Source organism: Chelonoidis abingdonii, chromosome 3 (assembly GCF_003597395.2).
Source record: "Chelonoidis abingdonii isolate Lonesome George chromosome 3, CheloAbing_2.0, whole genome shotgun sequence".
Classification (NCBI taxonomy): Eukaryota; Metazoa; Chordata; order Testudines; family Testudinidae; genus Chelonoidis; species Chelonoidis abingdonii.
The window spans coordinates 45,104,039-45,124,756 of NC_133771.1; the positions used below are offsets into that span (position 1 = coordinate 45,104,039).

The window sequence follows — 20,718 nt, forward strand, 5'->3', positions numbered from 1 at the left end:
AACTATATATATATATATATATATATATATATATATATACACACACATACACACGCACAGTATACATTTTAAACAAACAATTTAATACTATTCACAGCTATGATGATTGTGAAGCTTGGTTGAGGTGGTAAAGTTAGAGGGTGGAAGAGGGTGGGATATTTCCCAGGGCATGTCTTGCTGCTAAACCAGTGGTTCTCCAACTTCTGTACTGGAGACTTCTTTCACATAGCAAGCCTCTGAGTGAGACCCCCCCCCCATATAAGTTAAAAATACTTTTTTCATATATTTACCACCGTTAAAAATGCAAGAGGCAAAGCAGGGTTTGGGGTGGAGGTTGACAGCTCGCGATCCCCCATGTAATAACCTTATGACCCTCTGAGGAGTCCCGACACCCAGTTTGAGAACCCCTGTGCTAAATGATGAACTAGCACTCAGCTGAACCCTCAAGGGTTAACACATTGTTGTTAATGTAGCCTCTCACACAAGGCAGCACAAACAGGGGGGAGAGGAGACAAAATAGCAGACAGAGGCAGACACTCTCCTTGTGTGTGAGGGACAGAGAGAAATCCACACTGCTCCTTTAAGTAAGCTGACCTATTCTTAAGTGCATTGTCTTTTTAAGTGGATCAGGAAGTTGAGCCCAGCAGCTGCTGCCCCAGGCTCTCTGTGTCTCTCTCCCTCTGTGTCCCCACCCTGCTCTACATGGAGAAGAATGGGTAAGCGGGGTGTAGGAGCAGGGGAGAGGGGGACACCCTGACATTACCCCCCCCCCCCCACAGCAAGCAGGAAGCTTGAGGAGCAGCTCCAAGGCAGAGGGCAGGAGCAGCACATGGCAGTGGAGAGAGGGACAGCTCCAATTGCTAGCCTGTCGGCAGCTGCTGCACAGAGAACTTAGGGAAGCTGGGAGCTGATAGGGGGGCTGCCAGCCCACCCTGGTTCCAAGCCCCCACCAGCTAGTTGCAACAGGCTGCTCTTCCTGTAAGCAGTGGAGAAAGCAGGTGGTTGCCAAAAAACCTTAGAAGGGAGCATTGTGCAACTTTAAACGAGCATGTTCCCTAATTGATCAGCAATGTAACAAGGAAACATTAATAGAGATGACTTTAAGTGAGGAGTTACTGTAGTTCAAAGATGATTTTTCTTGTCTTTATTTTTTTTTTAAGAAAGCTTCCTAAAATCCCATTGACTATTTAGTTATCAAAATACAAAAAGCAACTTTTCACCCCAAGATTTCAGATGCTTTTTTATACTAAAATAGCTTAAATACAGGTTTGTTTAAAACTTCTCCATCAGCGCTGAATCAGTCGTCAGTTAAGACTAGTGCCTTAAAACACAATTGTAAAAATTGGGTTTAGCAATAAAAATGTATAAACATGTTAGGGAACAGCAGTCACCAGATGGTGCTGTTACACATAGTCTTACAAGTTCTTTATCTAAGTATGCCAAGTGTACAATCTTCGAAGAAATCGTGTAATGTTAGTTTTGTGAGGCCAGTTATTTGGCAAGGCAGTGACAGAGAATTTCTCTGTCTTAATCTAGTTAACTACCTAGAATCCATTTTTGGGGCATAGCTGCTTCGGGCCTGGGTGTTGCAACTTCTGAAAATAACAACAAAATGATTGCTATGCATTCTTTGGATTTTACCCTTTGGATTGCTGCATATAGGGAGAAATCTTGCATTTTTCTCTGTTCTCAGAGAGGTCCTGTTTGCAGCAGAACCAGCGTGAAAGGGTAGCCAGAGTATGTGAGAATGCCCTGCTCTTTGGAGCCTGCCTATACAGCAGCATGTACGAAGTGGGGAGGAGTGGGACTTACACCCACTAGGGGTAAGGTTGAAGCCACAGAAGTAGCAGTTGAACTGAAACACCTGTGTGGAACAGCTCTATAACCAAGTGGGAGGATTCCTCTTCTCAGGTCTTCTACATGTTTTTCTCTGTCTGTACTCTGGACTAAGTATGTGCTATATTATTATTATTGACAGTACAAGAGTTTGCCACATCTAACCAAAAGACATTGTGGAACTAATCCTCAGCTGGTGTCAAATGCTCCACTGAAGTTAATGGCAATTTGTAGAACCTGAGGGTCTGTCCCTGTATATCAAAATCTATTCCCATGAGTATTTCCTTATTGAAGTGTTATCTGTTTAGCAATGGATATTCATGCATTTTGTAGTCCGCTAGAAGGGTGAAACTCCCATTTTACAATTCTCCTGCAAAAACTTTGTCATTTTTTAAATTTTATCAATAAATTCCTGTGTGTTCTATCCATGTTATGTTCTACTAATCCCAATGGATTTATTTAAAATGTTTTATATTTTTCTTCCCTTCCCAATTTTAAATTGACAACTTTTATCATATTCTCTTCAATTAGATACAATCCTACAGGGTTAACTTCTCTTTTATTTATGATTTAACAAATGAAACACATTGAATGAATTAATCAACATTCAAATATAGTTTTCAGATGTGTAGTATTCATATTCTTATTGTCATGAGCAAAATAATATCTATATTCTGTGTATTACTAGTTGGTGTATCTGTATTCTGTATATTACTATCTGGTGATCCATTGGTCTAAATAACTTTCTGATAAAAAATGTAATTAAAATAAAAGTTCTTCTATATGTAATTTTTAGAAAAGATTGTGAACAGTTAAAGTACTGTGTATTCGTAGAGATAACATTTTACTTTTATTTACTACCTTTGATCCAAAAGGACCATCAAGCAGTTTATGGACTAAAGTAATCACTTCATTTATCACTGAAAAACAGTCGTCTCTAAGGTGCAATGTGGCAGCAGTTTAGCAACACAAAAGCAGTGTTAGTAAGCACTACTTAGTAAGTGAAGATTCTGAGCCTGATTCTCCTCTCACATACAGTAGCTTTTCATTAGTACAGCTCCACAACACTGCCTGATTCCTGAATTACATCAGACTAAGAATCAGAAATTTTGTAGCCAATAAAAAAATTAAGAAAATTTAAACAGACATATTATGCTCTTTCGTTCTCCTGAATGGACCAATGCACAGGAGACCCTACAATCAGATCTGCCCCATTCCACAAGGAGGTGGGGGGCTAAGCTGGCTCCACAACATGGTCCTCTTCACAACCAGATTTTGCAAAGAATCCCATGAAAGGTTAGGGATCTGTGGCTGTAGAGGGGGCAGGTTGAGAACGAGAAAAATTGGCAACAAAAGGCATGTCGTCTTTAGCAGTATAACTCCAATGGATCTGCTGCTTCATGGGATGGCTAGTGGGTTCTAGAACGGGTATAGAGGCACAGGGCTTCCAAAGTGGATAGTTCTAGCCTCTTTCAGATGCAAGCAGATTAGTTGGGCTTCGGGGCAGAACTTCTGTCATTCCTGCAATCCCCAAGTTATGCAGACATAAACCCTAACAATGTTTAATTGACCTAGTGCCACCTTCTGAGTGAAGGACAATACAGTACCAAGAATTCCAGAGTACTAGTTCTACTCTCCCAATACAACACCTTTTAAGGTGGCTCTATCATGCCTCCCTATGATCACAGAGACTTTATTCAGAAATATCTGCTCCATTTGTTACCAGTGGAGAGGTCCAAATTTGGGAAATGACAAAGAAGGCTAGATGTTTAGTGCAGTCATGGGGTTTCTTGGTGGTATCACCGCCAACAGCAGGCTGAAATGTGAAAAATATTAAATCACTGTTCTCACAGAGTCTGGTCACATTCACTGTCACTGTCATGTAGCTAAAGTAGTCTAGCAGCACAGACAAGGGACCAGGAACCAGAGAATCTAAGTAAGTCACTGAGGCTACAATTTTTGAAAGTCTCCATTAATTTTGCTAGTCTGTTTTTCAGTACCCAGCTTGAGACATTTCGGGCCTGACTTTCAGATGTCCTTAGCATCTTGAATTCAAGTGAAGTCATTGGAAGCTGAAGATAACCATTGTCTCTGACAATCACACTATATAACCAGTGTCTCCAGCAATAGTCAGTTTCGATATTTTTGGCCTTAAAATATATGTTTGAGTGTTACTGGAAGAGTGGAAAAATGTGGCAATAATTAATTATACCCTACCAACTGTAGAGTACATTAAGTTCAATGGATAAAAAATACTATACTCTTTAAGGATTATTATTATTATTAGACAGACACTCTCTTCTCCTCCTCAAGTACATAATACATAAAGTCTAAAATGAAAATTAGATTCCATATATACTATATACAGAAGCAACCATCAACATTTATTTAAGGTAAAACCTAAATTCTTCTCCAACACTATAATCTGCTGTCTAAATAACCTTTACAAAACCTAAAAATGTAAAGAGAGTTAAACAAGGCAAATAATTTTAAAATGCTCTAGTATGTTAAAAGTATTGCATAAAACATTGCTGCTGCATCCTTTGAAAAGGTGAGTATGACCTTTCATTTTGTAGCACATGCCATATAGTACACTATAGTTCAGAAATATAATATAACTTCTGGTTCATTTTCATGTTATTCTGAGAGACATGTATCAAGTGAAAAAAATGCTACACAATTCAAAACTTGACAATCATGTAATGAACTTGGCTAATTTAAGAGAGATTTATTTTCTTTTACAATAGAGACCAGGCATAGTGTTTTAGTAATCATGTTGTCAGAGCTGTGATATATTTGAGTTCTCATATTCCGTCTCTTGCCTGAAAAGGCTCATTTCAGTAAATACGTCATTTTTTTGAGCAGTCTTTGTTGTGTGTATCAGCAATGATGGCGTGTGGGTAGGAATTGGGCAAGTGTGAATGTCTTAGAGTTTGAAAAATAAAATATGACAATGATGGTAAGACACTCTTTTTGCCAATGTAAGGCCAGAACTGAAATTTGCTCAGTTTTGTTTTACTGCATTAATGCCATTTGCTACACTCCTACAGCAAAGCTGAAATGACAGCACTGAAGATAATCTGAACATCCTACACACAGCAGCTGTCCATTCACCCACCACCTTTTTCTTTCCCAAACTGAGCTCTTTAGTACTTCATTATTTCAAGTGAAACATTGTTAAAAGAAAAAAGTACACTAAGAGAACAAAGGGAAGAACAAAATAGCTATAACCTAAACAAAACAAAAAAAGGTGATTCCTATAATAATGCTGGGTTTTTTTTATGGCCAGGCTGAATCAGAGGTGAGCAGAAGTAGGACAAAAGGAGCCTCCTTAGTCCATTTATAATCACAGTCCTCACGCTCAGAAAAGCTGCTCTATATGCCCAAAGATGCATGTGCCAACATACAAGAGCCTGGAGGTCACTTGGCTATAGCCAAACCCTCCCCTTCTGTGCCAGCCCACGGCACAGGCTCGGTGCAACAGGATGAGTGGGCTGCACCATTTAAAGGATGTTGAAGCTTGGACACACCCCTGCTCAGCAGAAAGCTCATTTTTTCCCCTCAGCTTTCACTGTTGTTGTGTGACACGACACTGCCTCCATGGCACAGTTGTGCTTAAGTGGCATAATCAAGCCCTTACTTTATAGTACTCTAGTTCACAGTACTTTCTGCTGTACTTTTTAAGCATACATAATCATCATGGTATTTCATGAAGAACTACAGTGAAGACTACCCACATTTAATTATCACCACAGAGCGCAGAGTCCATATTTATTTCTTGTGTAGCTGGCTGCACATGTTTTGTTCAGTTCATCATCTCTCCCCTTTTATGATCATATGCTCCTCATACCTATGGAAGGTACAGAGATTTGGAAGTATGAATTCTGTTTTGATACACACAAAATTTCACTTATGTATTGTGTAATTATATGTTTTATATATTAAAAAAAGCATATTTGGTTGAAAGTTCTCTAGGTCTGCAAGAACACATGACTCACTTCTATCATCCTTATATGGAACAATCCTTTTGGATGTAATAAGGAAATTATATCCCTTCTCTAACATAGTTAAAAATCGTAGCAAGAGGATATCTATGAAATTCCTGGTTATTACAAGGAGTATTATTATAGACAATTATTGATTTCATGCTTAATAATTGTTTAGGACTTTTCTATAGGGTGCCTATATTTCTCAGTTAAAAAGAGATGCTCTTTTTGTATCAGAGGGGTAGCCGTGTTCACCATAACTCCAGTTTCATATCCTCCTGAATCAAGTGGGAAGATTCAGAGGCAGTAAATAAAAGAGACTCATTACATGAACTGTTGCCTAACCTTGATCAGCTTTCTACAGAAAGCACCCATCTACTTGGCTGAATTTCTTTCCCTGGCCCAGCTCAATTGTCAGCTGAATGAACTAGGAATAGAGCCAAGATCTCCAATCTTTTACAAGCTACCTCATTGTAAGGCCACAGCAGACATTTTCTGCACAACAGCCTGAGCTTCGCAATCACTTCCACACAATTTAACAAGTATAGGTGAGAAGTTATATGGCATTAAACAGGACATATACCAAACTTATTTTTTTTTTAATTTTCCTTTGAGAGAGTGAAACAATATATGGATTTAGTGATTTCAAAACTTTTTTTGTATGATTAAAAATTAAAATAGTATGTAATTATGAACTTGTATCATCTTGGGATGCTATGTTTCTGTGAAGAACCACTATGGACTTCAATTTTCTATTATTTGTGTAATGCACAAGGGCTCATGGGCTCTGCAAAACAGATAAAGATTCAATCCCTGTCCCAGGGACTTTATAATGTACATGAAGGTGTGTATCTGCATATAAGGCATGTATCCGCATCTGCTCACTATCAAAAACAGAGTTGAATCCAAAACCCAGTGAAGCCAATCTTTCCTTTGCCTGCAATTGACTTTGGATCAGCCTATAGTGCAGAGTAGTGTAATGAGTGTAGTAAATGTTTTCAAGATTTGGCCTTAGGATGAGGACAACAGGAGCAGACTGACTACGTGATAGGGAAGGGATGTGTGTGTGGGCGGGGGGGTGAGGGATAAAAGATGAGAAGAAATACATTAGGCCAGATTGTGAATTGTTTATACTCATTAGGGAATAGTAATTTACACATGTAGGCCCAATTAAGTTAATGGGAATAAGGAGAATAACTGCTCACCCATGCAAATAAGGGGATCACATCCTGGCCAGAATGATTATATGATCACTTGGAAGACTAATGCACTCAGTTTGAGGATTAGGAGATTATAAAATATAGTATCCACACTAAGTGTTTCAACATCAATGCATCCATAACTAGCAACTAGTAATGGGTAAAATAACTAGCTTCTAATTATGTATTAATTGTACAGTAATAGCTAAAGCGGCTTCTTACTCTTTTGACTGAAGTCCTTTTAAATTGATAAAACATAAATAGCTCAAAGATTCAGTCATTTAGTCATTCCTGTTTTGAACTTGAACCACCTATCCCACTGAAGTAACAAGCTATTTGTGAACAGTGGTTCTAAGTGTTATTTGGGGTGTTCATAATAAAAGCCAATGTTGGGCAAAAACTTTTGATTTAATTCAGAGAAATTTCCTAACAAAATGCAATGGTCATTTTGTTAAGGTTGAAAAGATGTTGCTGATTTTCAGAGCAGAAGACACTAACAATGGGGGAGAGAACTAGGAATCAGGTTCTCTCACTGACCCACTGTGTTGGCCATGGAGAAGACACTTACCCTCTCTGAGTTTCATTTCAAAATTGTGAACAATAATAATTTCTCTATCTCCTACCTGCCGAGCAGAGCAATGAGAAGCTTTCCTTATGAAATGTGAAACAAGGTGAAAGTTACCTGGTTTCAGGTTTCAACAGCAGACTTCGAACTAAGGTTGGTTAGAACACTCACTGAGATAAACCTAGGCCATTTTTCACCTTGGAATTTCCGGTTAAAGTGGTGCTTTCTGTGATGGTCAGGTGAGATTTGCAGCAGACTTTCCTGAAGGTATCTGGGAAAAACGAGTTGTGTTTAACTTTCCAGTTATTGACTGATGGCAGGTGGGGAATCAAGTCAGTCAATTGCCATTGAGGAGCTTGGAAAGAGCCATCCACTTATGACATTGGCAAAGAACTGGTTTCTCAAATCTCTATGTACGAGAAAACAGAAAAGGAAAGCTTTATATAAGAGGCCTACTGGAGCATTAAGAGTTGACCAGACCACAGAACAGCATTGAAGAGCCTTCTTTAACCTCTACCCTCTCATGATTTGGGGTGGAAATCATGCAAATCTTAATTTTTGGGGGGTGACTAATTGTTTTTCAGTTTCATTCAAAGTGAAACTTCAGTGAAACTCCATGGATCTGAACCCAGGAGGAATTAATTTTAAAAAATACCTGAATTTCCTGTGAACTTGAACCACCAAGAATGTCATCTCTGTTCAGTCAGAGGTTGTCGGAGGCTTAAATGTTTTCCAAAGAGCTTTGAGATCATTAAATGTATTGATGGGAGCTATGTATACACTATATGGTAAGAGTGAGGAATAGTCCTCTTAAGGTGCCACAAGTTCTCAAGTACCAGGTTTTAAAACAAAATAAATAAAATGTAGGTAGCGCTAGGTCAAAGAAAGAATTCTTCAGTGGATCTAGGTACCACCTCTTGGGGAGCTGAATTACCTACACAGATGGGAGAATCCTTCCCATTGGCATAGGAGGTGTCTATACTTAAATTGCTGTAGCAGCTCAGCTGTCCCACTGCAGCATTTTAAGTGTAAACAAGCCCTGAGATCAACAGGACTACTGGGCAATAAGGATCAGAAATCGTTGCCTTAGTTTGCTTGAGTGTGACAGAGTGCTGGACAACAAAAGTTGAGCCAGCACTCTGGTCACTCCAGCTCCAGTTAAACGCTGCAGAACAGACTTTGTTAAGAAGATCTGTGCCTAAATGGTGGGTGGAGGAGAGCTGGAAGGCTAAGTCAGGCATTAGGCAGAGGATATACAGGAAGGAAGAAGGAGTGGAGAAGCAAACAGAGAAAGGGAAAGAGATTGCTCTTCCCTGCTTGCCTCAGGAGCTCAGGGCTGCCTAAGACCATAAGGACAATGTTTCTCAAACTGTGGGTCGGGACCCCAAAGTGGTCTATGACTCAGTTTCAATGGAGCCGCCAAGACTTGCTGGGGCCCAGGGCCAATGCCGAAGCCTGAGCCCCACCGCCTGGGGACTTTAGACCCAAGAGGTGTGGCTCAGGCTTCAGCTTCAGCCCTGGGAAATGGGTTATAGGTCTCCTGCTTGGGGCTGAATTCCTTGGGCTTCTGCTTTGGCCCTCCACCTGGGGAGGTGGAGCTCGGGCAGGCTCAGGCTTTGGTTTCCCACCTTGGGGTCACATAGTAATTGTTGTTAGGAAGAGATTGTGGTGCAATGAAGTTTGAGAACTGCTGCCATAGGAGTAGGGCTGAATAGCATATAAGGGTTGTGGGAAGCAACTTTGTAAATAAACTGCACCAGGTGTTTTACCAGCATAAAAGTCTCTGTGTTCTTTGTAGACTTGAACAGAGGCAGGAGGACATGGACCCAGCCATATAGGGATACAAAGAAAAGAAGAGAAGGGATGGTATCAGATTAAAAAATAGTATGGAAAGAATTTCCTTCTTGACTATGATAGTTGGACTGATCATTCAAATGGCACTAGGGCTGGGATACTGCAAAACAGCAGAGTGAAATTAAGAGGTTAACTGAACATGTACCTCTTGCAAGTGTGGGAGCTTCTGGGAGCAGCTCCTAGAGGGAGCAGCACAGAGGCAGAGACTGCAACTGTAACTGCAACTGCCTGCTGCAGCTGTGTTAGAGGGATATACACAGCCCCTGCTGGCTGGACCAGGCTCCTGACATGCTGGGATAATCAATTACAGGCCTGTTGAGTTTGCACATATCTGGACCATGTGAGCTGACTCAGCTGAGGCTAGAGGAACAGTGTTTTCAGTGAGAGAGCTGATTTCAAGGGGTCAGGGCTGGAGGAGAAGCAGCCTGAGTGTCACCCTCTCCTGCAGAAGAGGAACAGTTATTTTGTCCCTCCCTCTGAAAGGGTCTGAGAGCAACTTGCAATCCCCACATCCACAGAGGCAAGACCGAGCTCTAAAATCTGCTGCACAGATGAGCCCAGTAGGCCTCTCTTGCACTGGTATCTAGGGGATATAGGAGTTGAAGCTACCAGGGACTGCAGCTAGCTGAAAAGGCGAGCTATCGGCCTCACAGAAGTGAGTAACACCATCCAGATCAGGCCTGTGGGGAGATTTGGATATATGATTTCTCATTACATGTATTTAGTTTGTGGGGTTTTAGTTATTGTGGGATTGGTTGGAGCCTCATGGATTTATTAACCTTTGGTTTCTTTGCCTGTTGCTTTCCCCATATTTTAATTTACTCCTTTCCTATCTGTGAACAAAATATTGCTTGTGTTGGTTCTTTACCTGTACCTGTGAACTAGAAAATCATAGAAGTCATAGGGCTTGTTATTACCCAGCCACCAGGTAGAATCACTGAGCACTAAGGTCCCATTGGCTCTTGGAGAAAAGGGGGGTCACTAAGTTCTTGACGGGGAAAGAATTAAAGGTCTCCATCACACTAGGGATTGGGACTACAAATGTATTTTACTTTTGAAGGCCTAATCCATCATACTCAAGTTACAGTAACAGCCTTTGCATCAGGGTTGAGAACAAATAGAAGAGAGCTGGAAAGTAAAAATCATTTGACAATTTCAAAACTAAAGTACCAAACAATAACATCAGAAGACTTGTCCATTCCAGTAGGCCAGTCAGATAGCTGCCCACAGGAAAATATTTATCTTATTGAAAGGGAAGTACATTTTTCTTTAAATTCCCCACATTGTATTTTATATTTTTCTGATTTAGGGAGAAGAATTCTACTTTTGTATGCTCCCTCCCAACTGACGAGTTCTGTGAGGGTATAGCTGTTTCCCTGGACTGGGGATAGAGAACTTTGTCAAGAAGGTCCTGTCTTTGGAATTTGTTTTTCTGAACTGCCCCACTCAGTCCTTAAGCCCTAGTTTGACAATCTTCAGGTAACACTGGAAGGCTTCCCTTCCCGCAATCAGGCACTAGACTGAATGTAAGTTTATTTTGTATTGATATTTCAGGACAGGCAAATTTTCCATGGAATAGCTGTGGGATGTCTGAGTCAGTTTTGATTGAGCACTGTTGCATATTTTAATCGTAACTGAAAAAAATTATTAATTCCAGTCATTATAGGAGCTATACAAGTTAAAAAAAATTCTATACTGCATTTTTGTTTTCCATCTTCTCCTTCTCAGATCCACACAATGATTGTTTCTTGCTCTGACCTCCAAACTGAGTTCCCTGTAAACTGAGGTCTTTCCAACAAACCTGTTCATAACATTTAGAAAACAAAGATGGAGAATGCGGGGGGCCGGAAGGGAAGCTAGGGTCACAGGGCATCTGTACTTTCATGAAGCCTTCAATTTTCATTTTACTAAGTCCTCCACTATTCTGTACAAGTTTCATTCCAAAAAACATTGCTCTGGGTGTCAGGGCTGAAGTGAGCTCTCTTGGAGTCTAAAGCATTACTGCACCGGGTTAGCTAACAGATACAACAAAGAAACTGTAGAACAAAGAAACGTCACTGCCACAGTTCTCCTAACCCCAAATCTTGATATCTTGCCTGCTAACACACAATATTATACTGTGGCCACCAAACCACCACTTCTGTTTTTCACTTCATGATTATGTTTTTTTTTTCCATTTCATTCTAAGTATGACAGGAGCATGTCTTGTTTATATTTTTTTTAAAAAAGAGGACAAACTATTTTTTTACGAGGGCTGTTCTGTAACTTTGAATATTAATAAAGTTTGTTAACAAGGAACAATTGTATCCAAACTCATTTCAAGAAAGCAATTATTTCTGTACCAAAAAGCAAAACATCTATAAAGTTGAGCCTAAAAGGATCTTATTTCAAGCTTCACATTCATTAAAAAGTAAACTCAAAAATATATTCATGTTTTAAAGATTTAATGAAGAACCTAGTTTGAAAAGAACTTCAAACAGACTATCAGAATAGTACATGAGACAAATATTTAATGAAACACAGAAGAGCAACTGATCTGGTCCATTGCCACTAGATGGTATTGTCAAATACACTAACAATCAATGAAAAAGTCTAAGCTAAGGTATGCAGCTCCAGACAATATTTATTAAAAATACCTGTACTTTTTTTACTACAGTGTTGGCATTGATTTTGATTCTACTCATGCATAAGAAGAAATCTAAAAAAGGCAGTTTCCCCTTTGAAAGGGGTAGACTAGAGCCACATTATACTGTCCACTGGAGACTCACTGAAGAATAGGGAATTATCTGTCTTAATTTTTATGACTGTATATGCATATACATCTGTGGGCTTGGTGGTTAAGGTATTGCTGGCTAAAAGGTAATAAGGGACAAATCCTGCAAGGATTGAAATCAGTTGTTTGATGCTCATATGGACAATACCAGAAGTGTAATGTGGAAAGATTACCTCTGACACCCTCTAGAGAAATGCATAACACATTCTGGTCAGGTTCAGTTGCCATGCTCAAAAGACCTGCAGATCTTTGGATGGGAACTCTGAGCAAAGAGACTTTGGAATGGATAGAAAGATTATCTGTGACTTAAGGGCAGAGAGAGAGAGAGAGAGAGAGAGAGAGAGAGATTGACAGGGTAGACAGACACTCTGGGAGGCAGCAGTTGCATAAGGGAGCCTGGGTTTAAATGGAACCTGCTTAAACTGACAAAAAGGCTAAATTTAGATAAGACAGTATGTGTTTAAGCTTTTGTTATTTTAATCCTGTTCTTTCTACTTGTGATATTCCTATGGACAAATACATCATACTCTGTTTTGGACAAGCTCTTTTTTGTACCTGCATTTAATTTTGGGTCAGAGCTCCCAGAGAAGATTCCTTAACAGAGGCTAAATCCAGTGTGTCAGCTGGAGGTAATATGCTTGCTAAACATGGGTGCTATCACCAGGTGATCCAGTCAACAATAGCATGAACTGTGGGGTTCTACTCTTGAGAGAAGAGCAGGTGCCACTTGGAAGGGTGTCCACAGGAAAGAGTGGTCAAATGTACAGTCCATCTATTGTGTTAATCTTCAGGAAATAAATGGGCCCAGTAGTCAAAGATGCTAACATGACCTTGTCCCTGTACAACACTAAACAGTTAAATTTGGTTCAATGTTTTGAGTAGACACAACTCGATCTGCTTAGTCCCATGACAAGCACATAAGTTATTTGCTTTCCCCTAGTTAGGCTTACAACTTGCAGACCTAGTAGGCCTACTAATGAATGCAATGGCAAACCATGACAGTCACATTGGCATTCAAGCTTCTGGTCTCCTCTCAGTGGTTAATGTGAAGTCAAAAAAACAAACAAACAAACAGACAAACAAACCCCATACAAACCCATACGATCTCCAAAGAAAAACAAATCTTTTTGGATGCTTGTGAGGGCCCACTGAGTAAATTTAAGGAAAAAGGAACATTCCTGGCCCTGCACAGTCCCTAATGAGACCATAGAAAAAAAGTAAAAGTAAAAAAGAAAAAAAACGAAATATAGGGACTAAGCAGTGGGAAAGCGGGGGTAACAGGTGAAGATAGATAATTCTTCAAAGATATTACCTTGAAAATGGACCACCGTCTACTGCTGTTGATGCTGAAAGGATTTATTTGTTTGTTTATTTTGAAGAAGCTCCAGGAAAAGTACATATGAGGAAATAAGGTGACCTCTTTTATAAAATGTTAATGCTTCACATGAGCGGAAAACTGTGAGAGCTCAAAACAACGGTGCCCTCAGGGGAGTGGAAAGAGAACAGGGTTTGCACAAGCTCTCATGACGTCAAAAAAAATACACTGTGGCAAGGTGGCGGTCAAGAGGAGATATGAGTACATGCCCAATCCAGTATTCCTGGCTTTTTGTTGTGCTTTTTTGTTTGTTTGTTTGTTTTTGTTTTATAAGCCTTTACCATTTCTACATGACAAAATACATTTGGCATTTCAACTGAGGTAGGTTAAAAATCCCTAGCTCATTTTAAGCTTCTGATGTTTGCTACTTAGTGGCAGACAACTGTGTAGCATAATGTAAGATAAAGTAACATGATCATTTCATCTTACAAACAATAAGGAACAGAGAACTTGAAATTAATTTTTTTTCTTTCTTGATGCATTTTGTGTACTGAACATACATTGGGTATTCTGAGCAAATGTATGACAGGGAATTCTCAGATTAGTAGACTGATGGTGAGCCATGTCACTGGAAAGTGTAATGAGGTTTACAGACCTCATACTGAACCAGGACCTTAGGGAATAGAGCAGTACAGGTCTAGAGAGGCCCTACCCCTGAACAGGTACAGGACATGCTCGTGGTGGAGAAATAGTTTAAAAGGACACTGGTAGGCCAGGAAAGGTGGGGAAGGAGTTGCAGGATGCACCAGGAAGCAAGGCTGATACTAGAAGCTGTGATAGGAGTGTGTACATCTTATTAAGGCTCCTCTAGCAGTGGGGATCTTGATTTTTCCCTTGGGGACCTGAAAGCCTTAACAGAGACTGCTTTGAACAGGACATTAAGAGTATGCCTACACTGCAATAAAAGACTAGTAGCATGGCCATGGCTGGCCTGGGTCAGCTCACTTGGGCTCTGAGAGTCAGTGCCACAGGTTTTCTATTGCAGTGTAGACATTCCAGATGGACTGTTAGGGTGTTTTCTAAACCAGTGACCACACACCAAATATTGGAGCTCCAGTCTGGTAGGAAGTGACCTAGAGGAAGATTGATAACTGGTCTGGATACTTTGAAAAACCTCATAAGAGCCCTGGGATGGAACCCTGTGGAGAGAGTGAGGCCCAGATCTTCTACCTTGCCTCCCTGCTCCTCTGTCGCAGCAGAACTCCCAGCATTAAGTATTCAAGAGGGACTGAGGTCCACCGCATACAACTTGGCTGAGTCCTCCTCAAGGACTACTAGACTGGCAGAAACTGTAAGGCCACTGCCTAACTACTAGGACAGTTGGTTATTAGACTATCCCACTACAGAAAGCGTTACAGAATTAAATATTAAACTGTATATTGTTCTGGTATCATTTCAAGTGTGAACACCATTAAATTCTTTTCAACTTTCTGTAGTTGTACTCTATGTATGGGAAAGTGTTAATGTGTTTCTGCTTTTTGTCCTTTTGAATAATATTTTATAATAAAATGATATTATGAAAAATAAAAAAAATTATAATAATAGCATTTTTGTGCTTCCACTCATAGTTCTCAAACTGCTTTGCAAAATGTGTATAAGAATTGTTTTCCCCACTTTAATGAAAGAAAGTAAAAGAGGTTAAATGACTTATTGAAAGTCACTCAGTAATTCATTAGCAGGACTGGGAATATAACTCAGGTCACTTGATTCCCAGTCCAGTACCCTATGTATTACAGAACACTGCAAACTCTCTCTTTCTGTAAAATAACAATCAACAGGAATAATGCTGGATAGAAACTTTCCCGATGAAAATTCTATTTCCTAGATTTGAAGTAAGGTCTTGGATTCAATCTATGACCTTAAGCTCCAGTAGTGTAAATGGTAAAATGCCAGCCAATGTACGTATAATCCATAGTTTTATAGTTTTGCTTAAATAATTTACAAAGAAATTCTGCAAATTACTATTTCTGAAATTTCATAGACTTTTGCACATATATACCCATTCATCTGATGTGAACTACTTCTACTTCTCCAATAATTCTGGCAAATAACAACTAGTCCATAATACAGTCTGCAACAGATTAGAGTGCTCAAGTGCTCAATGCAAGATCTTGAAAGATTACCATAGTTACTGATATTCAAAAATATATAGAAAAAGAATTCTGGTGTCAAATAATCTAGTTTTAAATAACTATGTAACCTTGCAATCTGTTGAGCTGAAGCAAGTTTCGTTCTTAGCCGAAAACAACAACTGTATTCTGGCTACACGACCACTTAGATCTCTTTATTCACATCCTAGATGACTTTTGCCAGCTTACTGCAGGAAAGTCAGATTTATTTTAAGTACAAATTTTGCTCAGTGAGATAGACTCATGAGATACAACATTTCATGTTCCTGAGGAGTCTAGGTGGCAGCAGGCAAATCACATAAATATGAATATGAAAACTTGGACTACGAACACTGCTATTTAATATTAATAACATCACTAACACATTCATAACAACCTACAGCATTCAATAGGCCTGATTATCATTTTACTTCCTATACTTACAAGTGAAAATTATGAGTAAAGGCAGTAAAATCAGTAGCCCAGAATCTAGGCCTTGTGGCCCAGGAGGGGACAGAAACTGGCATTTTCTTTCCCCCTGAGGATTCAGTGTGCAAAGTTCTCAGTTGGCATAGGGTAAGTATAGATGGCTCGTGTGTCCCCCTCCCTTGCTCAGAAGTGTGAAGGGTGCAGAGGAGGAGAGAGGTGAGAAGGAGTCATGGCTGGAGTAGGCTGCACTCAGCTACTCTTACTTCATGGATGAGCCCATGGTGACCACTGCCATCTGGCACAGGTATGGCAGCACCCAGACACAGAATTAAGAAGCAGCAACCTGCTCCCTGACAGCATCCCCTCTGTTGTGCAAAGTGGAAACTAGCGTAGCAGAGAATCTTGTTGAACTGAGCTACAGTAATGCAAAACTGACATGAGAGCTGAACCAGTGTTACCAAAATATGCTAGCTCTTCCACATGATAAATATTTTAAAAGCTTACCTTAAAGATAGTTTTATTATTTAAGGAACTATAGTTTAATCAATCTATTGTAAACTGATTTGATTTTTTAATTGTATGAGTGTAACACTTAGGAGCTAATTAAGATTAAATTTCTTATTCAAATGAAAGTGGGGGGAAATGCTAGCTTTGCAGTTGCATACTGTGCAACATCCCAGAATGTGGAAAGTTCATGAAAATAAATTCTTCTGCCCTTCTACTTCACTGCTCCTGATATTTGAATTCTTCAGAACCTTCCTCTTCATCTCCAGCTATGAAATAAGGGAGAGGTCAACAGCATTAATCTGGAATAACTCCTCTGGCATGCCCGTGAATAGGGTGATGAAAAGCCCATTTTTTTTCTGGCTCCAAAGTTCTTTGAAAACTTGTGGGTGTTACCTTAGTATTATTCAGGACACGTCTATTCTCAGTTGATGAATTTCTCCCTTTGAATGTTGTTCCTGACTGATCAATATTCAATTAATAAGGAAGAATTTACTCCCAATGTATGATGTATAAGGGAGTACCCTAAATATGCTGGGAAGAAGCCCCTGTTGCCACTCTCAGGAGCCAAAATGCCAAGCATATCAATCTGTCAAGGCTGAGTTAGGAACTGTCAGACCTCCCAGGGAAATCCACAAAACTCCCAGTTGTTGATAAATCTTCTCCCTAGCTATTGCTACATAGGTTTCCTGTGACATACACCTTTTTACACTGGAGAGTGGCAATCATCACTTTGTCTGAGGGCACATCTACACTACAGCGCTACATCAGTGCAGCTGCACCCATGCTGTGCTGCTGTGGCACGTCTGGTGAAAACGCGCTATGCTAACAGGAGAGCACTGTCCCATTGGTATAATTACTCCACCTCAGCGAAAAGCAGAAGCTATGTCAGCAGGAGGCACTCTTCTGCTGACGTAATGCCAGTGTAGACAGCGTGAAACATGCATTGCTTGGAAGGGAGGGGGAGATTTTTAACATCTCTGAGCGACATAAATTAGATTTACTTAAGCCAGGAGTGGGCTAATTAGGGCCCGCGGGTAGGGTCTGGCCCCTCAGGGCTTTGGATCTGGCCCACCAGATTGACCCTGTGGCGCAGAGCCCCGGTCTCAGAAGCGGCTGGCACCACTTCCCTGCAGGCCTAGGCAGGGAAGCGGAGGGCTCCATGCATTGCTACTGCCTCCAGGCACTGCCCACTGCAGCTCCCATTGGCCGGGAATGGGGAACCGCGGCCAATGGGAGCTTCGGGGGAGGTACCTGGAGACACGGCAAGGGCAGCGCTTGTGGAGCCCTTGCCCGCCCCCCCCAGAGGCCGCAGCGCTTCCTCGAATGGCACAGTGTGGGGCCAGGGCAGGCAGGGAGCCTGCCCTAACCCCGGTGCACACCACTGCCACCCCAGAGCCCGAACCCCACCTGCATCCCACCCCCCAACTGCCTGCCCTGAACCCCCTGCCTGCACCTTGCACCCCTCCTGCACCCAACCCCCTGCCCTAAGCCCTCTCATACACCCCGCACCCCTCCTGCACCCCAACCCCCTGGCCTGAGCTCCCTGCCACACCCCACACCCCTCCTGCACCCCAACATCTTGCCCTGAGCTCCCTGCCACATCCCTCACCCCTTCTGCACCCCAACCCCCTGCCCTGAGCCATTTCATACACCCCTCACCCCTCCTGCACCCCAACCCCCTGCCCTGCACCCCCTCATACATGCCACACCTCTCCTGCACCCCAAACCCCTGCCCTGAGCCCCCTCATACACCCTGAACCCCTCCTGCACCCCAACCCGCTGCCCTGAGCCCCATTTCACCCTGAACCCGTTCACCCCAGCCCCCTGCCCTGTCCTCTGCTATACCCTGCACCCCTCTGCACCCCAGCCTCCCGCCCCACCTCACACCCCTCCTGCACCCCAACCCCCTGCCCTGAGCCCCCTCGTATACCCCACACCACTCCTATGCCCCAAACCCTTGCCCTGATCCCCCTGCTGCACCCTGCACCCCTCCTGCATCCCGACCTCCTTCGCTGAGCCCCCTCATACACTCCGCACCCCTTCTGCCCCAATCCCTTGCCCTGAGCCTCTTCCTGCACATCACACCTCCTCCCACACCCCAACCCCCTGTCCCAGCCCTGCATACAATTCCCCCACTCAGATGTGGCCCTCGGCCCAAAACGTTTGCCCACCCCTGACTTAAGCAGTAGTGTAGACCTCATGAACAGTCCCATTTTTTACAGCAATAAATTTAAAAGACTACAATTGTGTTTAACCAGGGAGCAGCACCATCTATGTCAGTGTTATTTACATCCCTTCCTACTGGGGTTTTATAAGAAAACAGGCCAGCAAGTAGTGTCATTATATTACAGCCTAGGGCTCTGTGTATCTTTTCCTTGCAGACAATCAAGAGAAGTTCCTTTGAATAGCCTACTATGTCTCAACTGGATAAACAGAGGGCATAGTTTTCATGCAAGGATGGGATAGACTCAAGTGCAGCTGCTGGAAGGGGAGGTATTCAAAGATCTACTTGCAGCTGAGGCAACCATGGCATAGCTTCTATTTTTGAGATTTGTATTTGACTCCCCTAGAAAAGCTCCTGACATGGGCCATAAGGATGTATCTACATGGGCCATAAGGATGTGTCTAGTCTTTTTCCCTCTAAAATTTCTTACTAAGATTAATACTGGTACAGCTTTACTAGTGAGATCCATGAGGGGAATGCTAGTGTAGAAAGGTGGGGCTGGATCATCTAATCCAGTTTAGAGATAGCTCAGGTAAAATGGTGATTAAAGTGCTGATGATTGTTAGTACCTTATTTACACTAGTGCCCCCAGCTACCAACAAAACTGCACCAGGGATTAATTTTAGCTAAAAGACATTTAGTGTAGACTAGGCCTCTAATTCAGCTCTCAAGACACAAACACCAAATTAAATTCATTCTAGTATCCCTCAGCTATCAATAGAGTAATGACAGCTGGACATCTGATTCCTATATAAACAAAACTGAAGACTTCAAGCTATTGCTCAGATAGTACACTGTCACAGCAACAAAACCTTAGATAACACGTTTGAAAATCCCACCCAGAATTAATGTCACAAGGTGTCTAATTAACATGGGAAAGGTATGTACTAGTCTAGGAGAGAGAGTGAAATATTACTAGTCAATAGATAATATAATGAAGTCCACCATAAAAGCACAGAATAAATGCTCCAGGGTTATCAAACTTTTGAATAAGAATTACGTAAAATTTTCAAAAGTGTCTAAATAACTTATAAACCTAAATCAATAGGATTTAGGCACATGTGAAAAACAACAACTATCCATTGTGAATAACTAAAATTATCCCACCACATTTAGAAAGAATAGACCAAGGCCAAATTCCTAAGGCCAAGCCATTTCTGAGGTATATTTCACACACAGCAAAGGTGAAAATCAGACTTTTTATACTGTAGTAGCTGATAAATAACTTATTGTCCCAAATGTTTCTGAAATAAATTCCTCTTTCAGAAGTCTAAACTTGTTAAATTGCAGGAAGACTGGTTTCATATTTGCAAAATTTGATTGGGAGAAAGGGATCCAAAACCAAGCTTGTCACAACTTTAACTATGTAGAAGTATTTAAATTAAAAATTAGTAATTCAGCTCAGTATAATAAGTGATTTACTGTATACCACTGAATCTGATAACAGCTTCAAAATGTAGAAATCAAAAGAGGAGTATTAGCCTTCCTGTAAGAGTCAAAGCTATTATATCAATACCATTACTCCTGCTTTAAGAGCCTAAAACTTAAGTACATAGTAGATAATGGCAGACAAAGTTCTTGGCCCTACCTTGTCAACAAATGCAGAATTCTCAAACTTTTTTATCATCTTTCACATTGACTCCTTTGTTATTTGTCTCATTGTTTTCTAATATCAACACCATTCAACTTCTAAATGTGAGCATTTTATCCATAAGCAAAGATTCTCATACTAATTCTCAAGATCAAATTAGCATCCAGACCATTTTTTTTATATCCCACATCCAGCGTTTGAAAAAAAGTTTTCAGAAGTAATTGTTGAAGACAAAAAAAAATTCTAATTTTTAAAATATATATAATTCAGG

The 20,718-nt window shown here is 41.0% G+C and overlaps 1 protein-coding gene across 1 annotated transcript in view; it reads right to left on the reverse strand.

Annotated features, from left to right (window-relative positions):
* CSMD1 (CUB and Sushi multiple domains 1) overlaps nucleotides 1-20,718 on the reverse strand; it is a 2,093,217-nt gene that overhangs the window by 1,467,758 nt on the left and 604,741 nt on the right. The gene's annotated exons all lie outside the window — the stretch shown is intronic.